This window comes from Acomys minous, assembly GCF_964271855.1.
Source record: "Acomys minous genome assembly, chromosome: 1".
Lineage (NCBI taxonomy): Eukaryota > Metazoa > Chordata > Mammalia > Rodentia > Muridae > Acomys > Acomys minous.
In genome coordinates this window covers 74,849,120-74,858,836 of record NC_140483.1, presented here as the reverse complement: position 1 = coordinate 74,858,836, position 9,717 = coordinate 74,849,120, and positions in this window count along the sequence as shown.

Sequence of the window (9,717 nt, the reverse complement as noted above, 5' to 3'; positions counted from 1 at the left end):
ATATAGTTAGATCTTTTCAATATTAGCTTAATATATTGTACATATGCAACTCACTTATAAATGTGATGTAAAGTTATAGTTTCATGAGAGATAACTATTACAAAGTGCTCAGGATTGTTGTACATACAAGTTAGTAGTTAGGCACTTATAAATCTTACTTGTAGTCTTGTTAGATACTAGTTTTCTTAATTACATAATAAGTTTTATTTAGTTTCTTGTGTGTGTTTTCAAAGTTAATCACATAATACATAACATAAAAAAGCAATGTTTGTCTATTTAGATATACTTTGACAAATAATTATGTCTATGGATTGATAAATAGATACATCGAATAGGTAGATAATAGATAGAACAGCTAGATGGTCTACAAACACTTCAGAGATCTACAGAATGTGGCAATTAATAATAAAAGGTTTTTGTGACAGAGAAATATCCATGCCTGGTAGTGCCTCCAATCTACTTCAGTGAAGATGATGGGCATCAAAGAAACAAGTGTGGAAGAATAGGCCTTGGACTGAGGAACTCTACTGTGTATAGCAGACTGACTGTCCAAACTGTGCTCAAGCATGACATTGAGAAATTGGTTGTCTAGCTTTTCAGAGACCATGTAGGACAGTCCTTTAAAATTCCTGCTTCATAGAACAGTCTGTCCGATATTTTGGGCTGACAGGCTAAAGACTAGATGCCCAACAATAGAGAAAAATATGTACTTTAGTTTAAGAGCTAAAACCATGTTTAGATGTTTATAAACATAAATTATAATTAAGTGATTTGGAAAAACTTATGACACTATAATACGATTCAGTAAGATCGAAGAGATAGTGGAATACTTTCTCCAAGATTCTCAAATACAAATAAACTGGTCCTTGTAAATGTAACTCTTAGTGATTTTTATTTTGTATGCTTTATCATTTTTAATAGAAAGGGGTATTTGTAGTGGATGTAAACATGGTTTTGTTTTGATACCAAGTGTGGTATAGGTATTGGATGTAAAAATGGTTTATTTTGATGCCAAGTATGGGATGGGCAACAGACTTGTGAGAGAAAAAGTGATGTTTATCCACCTAGAAGTTGAACCACTTCATTTGGAGCTTGGTTTTAGAAACCATCAACACGTGCTAGAATAGATCCATATATATATGCCCAACACAGGAGGCTGGGGCTTTTTGTATCTTGTTACTGTTTGGCTGTTCATCACTACACTTTGAGCCACTTGAAGCAAGGTTCCAAGGTTCCAGTTTTCAGCTGATGTTCCAGTTCCAGCAGCAACTTTGGCAGAACTGTTGGTCTGCTGAAATCCTGCCAACTACAGCAGAGGAATCTTTTCCAGGAACTGAATTCAATAAGATATACTTCTCCTGTTCCTATAAATCTCCTTTCTCTCCTATCTAAATTCAGTGGGTTGGAAGGGAGGTATAAATGCTAACAGAATTCAAAATAAAGTAGATTTGGAGAAGGTGACACCTACAAGACTGTTGGTCCAGGACAAGCCCGTGAGAAGAGAAAGGCAGACAATGAAAACCTCACACATTGTGCTAGTATAGTCTCTGCTTTTCCTTCCCAGAAAATAATTTTCTTTTTCTCTTCTAAATGAAAGCAGAGGCAGGACATATAGGAAGTGTAAAAGGAAAGATACTGTGGCCCCAGTAAGAACATGATACAAATTTGCAAATGTTTTTCTAAACAACACAGAGGCCTGAATATGAGATACCATCTCTTTTTTTGCATTGGCTCCATGTATGTCAAGGTCTATGAAGTTCATTAGGCATGGAACATTTAAGGACAGGGAGGAGCTCCCTATTAATGGTTAACTTTCATTTGAATCTTTGTTGGATATGGAATCAACAAAGGTATACACCACTGTACACACCTGTGAGGAAACTTCCAGAAAGGATTAAAGGTGAGGAGAGACCACCTGGTAGCCCAGCGGGGAAGGAGGTCCAAGGAAAAGGAGTGTTGTCTGACTTCCTCAGCTCTTGTGTTAAGTACATCTATCAACCACTTTTTTAAAAATTAATACTGGGACCCAGCTTCTTCATTATTCCAGGGTGGACTGATGAACACTAGTTATTCAGGAATCCCTAGGCTTTTGGTGTCAGGCTGGGGATTCCAGCCCCAAGGACAGCAGCTGCTAAACTCTCTGAAACCTGGGGGAACTTAGAATGTGGCTATCTAGCCTATATCACATGAGCCAACATAATAGATCGCATTTTATAAAACATAGACATCTAATTTTTCTAGATACTTTTAAGTGCTACAATTACTTCTCTTTGACTGTGATTTTTTCTATGTCATCCTTTCACTACTTTCCACAATTCTGAAATAAAAAATCAACAACACAAAACTAAACAAAAACAAAAACCAACCATGTAGACATTAATTTGTCTGCCTTTATCTTTCTTTTAAAATGTATATATTTTTAATTTTCACAGAAAATTTCACACCTGTATATAATCTGCCTTGAATCATGATTTCTTATGTTTGGCTTTTTACTACTGGTCCCTTTCTGGCCATACTGGCTTCTTTCTGCACTAATATATTACGATTATTAGCTTTAAATGCAAAAGCAACACATCCTAGGGTTACTTGGGAAGAGAGTCACAAAGAGGGATTTCCAGTATTAGGTTGGCCTGTTGGAATGTCTGTGAGGGACTGGCTTAATTAATTTAATTTATGTGAAGTTCTAGACCTGGTTGCTTCATTGGTGAATAGAGATGTTGGTTAGGGTCTGTCTCCCCTGTTATTTAGTGATTCCACTTAAACTTCATAGATGTATATATTTTAGGAAGCTTCTGCTGTATTAGATCTGTATATGACCCCTCTAATTGCCCTTACTTAAAGTTTTCTCTCCCTGTATTCATTCCGTCATTCCTTATGTCCTCATCTTTGATACTAGCATTACAATCCCCCATCTTCTCCAACTCATCCATAATTATCTACCCTATTTCCCCCTTTCTAAGGACATTTATCACTTCTTCTTCTCTCCAGTATCCTATTCTATACCTAAATTATTGTGCTTACATTTTATTTAATATTTAACAACTACCTTCCTTATATGCACAAAAATATACCATATTTGCATTTATCCATCTGGGTTACCTCACAAGATAAATATTTCTCCAGCTCCATCCATTTAATTGGGAATTTCATGATTTAATTTTTTAATGGCTTTGTAATACTTCATTATATATATATATATATATATATATATATATATATATATATATATATATATATATATATCACATTTTCTTCATCCATTCACTCATTAGTAGACAACTAGTTTGTTTTTAATTTCTGGTTATTATGAAGAGAGCTGTAATAAAAATGTTTGAGCAGTTGTTTTTAGTAGTAGGAAAAATCATTCTTTGGATACATCCCAAAGAGTGTTATATCTGGATCTTGAAGTAGATCTACTCTCAGATTCCTGAGGAACTACCACATTGATTTCTGTAGTTGCTATAAAAGTTGCAGACCTACCAGTAACAGAGGATTGTTCCCTTAGTTCACATACTCACCAGACTGAGCTGTCATTTACTTTATTGACCTTTGCCATTCTAACTAGTGGAAGAAAAAAATCTCAAATTAGTTTTAATTTTCATTTCCTTGATGACTATTGAAGCATGCTTATTTTGTGTAGTATAACTATAGATGTTTTGTTGTTGTTTTGTTTTGTTTTTTATTTCTGGGCCACCAGCACCATGATATTAGCTTGTTGATGAGGTAAAAGAATCTCTATGAAAGATCAGGTTAACAATACACTATGTTTATGTAAAATGAGAAATTCTGGCCTTTTAACCCCATACATTCCCCAACCACAAGCCCAGCTGCCCCTAATGCCAGGCACACTTTGAAGGTTAGCTAGAACTTCTTGTTAGCAAAATAACTTTACTCAGACCTTACCACCCTATTCTACCATCTGCCCCCCCTATATGATCTAATTACACTTTTCACCTTTAAAAATGTAATACAACTTCCCCTCAGGGATGAAGTTCAGATCCTGACCTGGCTGCTTCCTTTAGACCAGAAAACAAATCTTTCATTTTAAGCTTCTGCATCTGAAAGGAATTTTCTCAGCTTCTGACCAAAACCCAACAATGACTAAGGGTGTTAAACATTTCTGTGTTTCTCAGCCATTTGTGGTTCATATTTGATCACTCTCTGTTTGTATCTGTAACCTATATTTAATTAATTCCTTGATATCCAGTTTTTCAAATTACTTTATAATAGTTTTATTTCAGATGTTAGTTGATAAAAATCTTTACCATTCTGTATGCTAGCATTTTGTCCTATTGATGGTGTACTTTGATTTGCCGAAGATTTTCACTTTTACAAGGTCCCATTTTTAGTTGTTTATCTTAGCTTCTATGCTAGTTATGTTCTATTTAGAAAGTCTTTTCCTGTGCCCAAAGTTCCAGACTATTCTCTACTTTCTCTACTTAAATTTCTATCAAAGACAGTTCTTATAAGTGTGAGTTGTTCTAAATAGATTAGTTGAAGGACTTATTAGATGTCTCAGGCAGTGAACATGACAAACATCCTTAGTTTATGACTCTTCTAAGACCTCACTATTTATGTCTCACTGTCCTGGAAATCACTACATGGAGCAGGGCGGCCACACGCTCACAGAGATCTGCCTGACTCTGTTTCCCAAGTGCTGGTATTAAAAGCATATATCAATGCATCTGGATCCATAAAATATACTTTAAATAAATATTTAAAAACATTACATGATATTGGAAAAAAGCAAAATGCAGGTGAGGGGTTGGAGGAGAAGAAATATAGAGTGGATTTCTTCAAAGCATATTATATTAGTACAAGGAATTCTCAAACCATATGGAGGCAGTTCCTCAGCTGTGTTATCCTCTTCACAGATGACTCTAGTTGACAAGAAATTAACCTTAATGTACTTTAAATGCATGTTCATCTATGAGATTCACACTGTTTTTTTTTATGGAAGGAAGGAAAAAGGAAGGAAGGAAGGATGGATGGATGGATGCAAACAGCTTGCATTGTGGCATATACTTGTAATCCCAGCACCAAGGAAACTGAGATAGCCAAAACCCTGGAATTCTGGCTGAGATACCAGAAGAACGAAAACTGGATTTCAGGGTCACCTGGGGCAAAGATTAAGGAATAGACCTACAGGAAATACTCAGTCCAGGTACAGGAAGAAATCAGCAACCAGTCTTGTTGCATTCTGTTATGCACACAGAAGATAGAGTAACTAGGAAGAAAAACCAGAACCATTTGTGATTTTTGCACCTTCTCACAACCAACTATTTTAAAGTGCAATATCCCTTTTATATTTCAACCAATAACAGCTTGCCAGGCTGGAAATCACTTGTTTTGGGTGTGCTGGGAGGGAATTGAATCTATAAATTTACTCTCAGCTCAGAGTTTGGGGCTCATTCCATATACCACTGAGTTGGTGATGATCAGAGACCACATTGAGTCAAAAATAAAAGATCCTCTTCTGGTGGCATCAGTATTGAGTTCTAGTGATCTTCTGGAGGTATCATGATCTGGGCACAACATTTGGGTGCTCATTCTGGATCCATCAATCCCTCAGAACCCAGAACCAGAGGGTATCACACAGGCCAGTAAGAGTACTATGTGTTTGTGTATGTGCAGCAACTCTGTCTGCTACTTTCATTTTTAGGTGTTCCAGGATTTCCTTATCTCTGCCAGCAAGGAGTGACTTAGTGAGCATACTGGATAGTTATGGCTGTGGGATTATGGAAGGTGTTCCAGAACCCCTCATGAGAGATTCAAGTCCCCATCAGGAAGACATAGAACCTCACATCTGTTTGTTAACACGTCCATTCACCAAACACTAACCTTGGCAGCCTAGCAGGTACTTTCATTTTCTCTCAAATCAGCAAGCCAAACATGTTTGTCTGTTTGTATGTCAGATGACTGTTTGTGTACAGTGTTGATTGAGATTTTGAAAAACAGAAGGATGGGACAGACAATATCAAGTTTGTCTGAGAGACAAAGCAGGTTCTTCCTGTGGCATGCATGGCAAGAGACAACTTTTTATTACTTCTGCACACCAGGAAGTCTTCTTTTGTAAATTTGTACTTCATTTCCTTTTTTGTCTTTGTGTGACTCTTGTGACTAAGAATCTTCTGTAGAATATCCAGACCATGTCTGGTTTTCCGATTTAGACAGAGCTCAGTTAAGAGATAGGCTGCTTCTGGTTTAGTTTCTGGCAGAACGTGATGGAGCCCGCTGGCTCTTGGGACAGTCACCATTCTGAATTTTGGTTATCTGCTCTTGTAATACTGGTACATTTCTGTTTGTGTAGATTTTTTGTGTTTCTGTTTACTTGTAAATATATCAGTTCTAGAAATGGGCAATGTATCAGATGCAATTCTGGACAATGCTTTGCACTACATACTAAAAGCATGGTTGCTTGAGCCTGGTGCCTCCCATTTCCTGCTTGAACACTTGACTGTTGTTCAGTCCTGTGTGGAGGACCCTGTACAAAGCAGAAGCTTTTTCCAGTTTGCAATCTGGTCCCAAGCTTGGAACCACAAAGCATGGTACACTGCTCAAAAACACAAGCTATTGTCTGTCTTGATTGGGTTCAACAGGTGGCAAGGTACTTTTCCTGTGAATTTATATCTAGAGAAAGTAAAAATAGTTTTTTCTGTCTATCTTAAATGTACTAATGTATGTGGCCACTATGTGTTTGATTTAACTTATTTTAAATTAATGTCTAAATGTATTGTGTTCTGTACACACTGGTTATAAATTACTGATTATTGAATATTGTTAAGATTTTTTAAATCTGTAACAAAAATGTTAAGCTAAGCTTGTAATTTAGAGTTCGAGCCATTCGAAGCAGCAAGTGGCATAAGCCAACAGGTCTCCATATGTATTTTTAAATTAAGGTTTTCATGTAATTTTTGTACTGTATTTAAAACTAGACTTATAATAGATAGGATTTAAAACAATTATTATTACAAAGGTATTAAAATTTCATCTTCAGGCTATATGTTAAAGATTATACTATGAGCTCCTATCTAAAAATATATAATTTGTTTACTGGGTATGATGTTTAAAATATGTTTAAACTCTTTTTTAGAATGTATGTGTGTGCATATGTGTTTGTAACACAGATGTTTTTAAATAGCAACCACATAGACAACATAGCCTATAGCCTACCATGTGACTCTACCATATTGAGATAGCCGTGAGGTAAAAGGCAACAATTTTAGAGCCTCATGCTGCTAATGAGCTTTCTGCTTGTTATAAAGTTTTATTCATAGTAACAGACTGCTATATTGAAGACTTTTTAAATGGGTAATTTTAATAGACACTTTTCAGTTAAGATATATCAATTTTAGAGATATTCAATTTCTTTTTTAAAATATATTTTAGTAATTTATTCATATCACATCTCAATTGTTATCCCATTCTTTATATCCTCCCATTCCTTCCTCCCTCCCATTGTCCCCTTATTCTCCTTCCCTAAGACTGTGACTGAAGGGGACTTCCCCCCCCCGTATATGCTTATAGGGTATCAAGTCTCTTCTGGGTAGACTGCTATGCATCCTATGAGTGCCACCAGGGCTCCCCATCCAGGAGACATGGTGAAATATGGGGCACCAGAGTTCATGTGAAAGTCAGACCCAGCTATCCACTCAATTGTGAAGAGCATCCTATCCATTGGCTAGATCTGGGTAGGGATTCGAAGTTTACTGTACAAATTGTTCTTGGCTGGTGACATAGTTTGTTATGAAAACCTGGGCTCAGATCTGCTCATATTAATGTTCTTCATATAGGTTGCTAGGACCCTCTGGATCCTTCTATTTCCCTATTCTCCCATGCTTCTCTCACCTAGAGAGCCAATAAGATGTCTTCCCCTCTGACCCACTTTTCTGGTAAGTGAATAGTTTCGTTGGATATGCTCCTTGGTCTAGTGTCCAGAAATAAGTGAGTATATACAATTTGAGTATTTCTGCTTCTGGGTTAACTGACTCATTATGATCATTTCTAGTTCAAGCCATTTGTCCACAAATTTCTTGAATTTCTTGTTTTTAATTGCTGTGTAGTATTCCATAGTGTAAATGTACCACAGTTTCTTTATCCATTCTTTTACTAAGGAACATTTAGGCTGTTTCCGTGTTCTGGATATTATGAATAAGGCTGGTATGAACATGGTTGAGCAAATGTTCTTGTTGTGGGATGGAGCATCTTCTGGGTATATTCGAAGTAGTGGAATAGCTGGGTCTTGAGGAGGCCTTATTCCCAGTTTTCTGAGATAGCACCAGATAGATTTACAAAGTCATTGTAATAGTTTGCATTCCCACCAGCAATGAAGGAGTGTTCCTCTCTCTCCACATCTTCGCCAGCATGTGGTGTCACTTGAGTTTTTGATCTTACCCATTCTGATGGGTGTAAGATGGAATCTCAGAGTTGTTTTGATTTGTATTTCCATGATGACTAAGGAGGTTGGGCATTTCTTTAAGTGTTTCTCTGCCTTTTGATATTCTTCTGTTGAGAATTTTCTGTTTAGTTATGGACCCCATTTCTCAATTGGGTTATTTTGGTAGTGTTTAGTTTCCTGAGTTCTATATATATATTTTATATTAGATCTTTGTCAAATGTAAGGCTGGTGAAGAACTTTTCTCAGTTTGTAGGCTGTAGCTTTGTTCTGTTAACAGTCTATCCTGTCTTACAGAAGCTCCTCAGCCTCATGAAGTCCCATTTACTAATTGTTGACCTTAAGGCCTGGGCTGTTGGAGTTCTGTTCAGGAAGTTGTCCCTTTGCCAATGTGTTCCAGGCTCTTCTATGCATTTTTTATAATTGATTTAGTGTCTCTCATTTTATGTTGAGGTCTTTGATCTACTTGGATTTCAGTTTTGTGCATGGTGAAAAATATGAGGCCAATTGCATTTTTTTTAACATGGAGATATCCAGTTAGACCAGTACCATTTGTTGAAGATGCTATCCATTTTCCATTGAATATATTTGGCTTCTTGATCAAAAATCAGGAGACCATATGTGTGTGGATTCATATCTGGGTCTTTTATTCTATTCCACTGATCAACCAGCATATTTCTGTACCAGTACCATACTGTTTTAATTACTTTTGCTTTATAGTACAACTTGAGATCAGGTAATGAGATTCCTCTGGAGGAAATTTTATTGTGTTAGATTGTTTTAGATATTGTGGGTTATTTATTTTTCCTTGTGAAGTTGAGAATTGAACTTTCAATGTCTTTTAAAAATTGTGTAGGTATTTTGATAGGGATTGCATTGAATCTGTAAATTGCTTTTGGTATGATGTCCATTTTTACTATGTTAATTCTCCATATCCATGAGCAAGTAAGATCATTCCATCTTCTCATGTCATCTTCAATCTCTTTCTTCAGAGTTTTGAAATATTTTTCAAAGAAGTCCTTCACTTGCTTGGTTAGAGTAACTCCTAAATATTTTATATTGCTTGTGGCTAATGTGAAGGGTGTAGTTTTCCTAATTTCTTCCTCTGCATGACTGTCATTTGTATATAGGAAGGCTACTTATTTTTTGAGATAATTTTGTATCCATCCAATTTGCTGAAGATGTTTATCAGCTGTAGGAGATCTCTGGTGGAATTTTGGGGGTCACTTATATACAATATCATATCATCTGCAAATAGCGATAATTAGACTTCCTGATTTCCTTTGTGGATCCCCTTGATCTCCTTTTGTTGTCTTATTGCT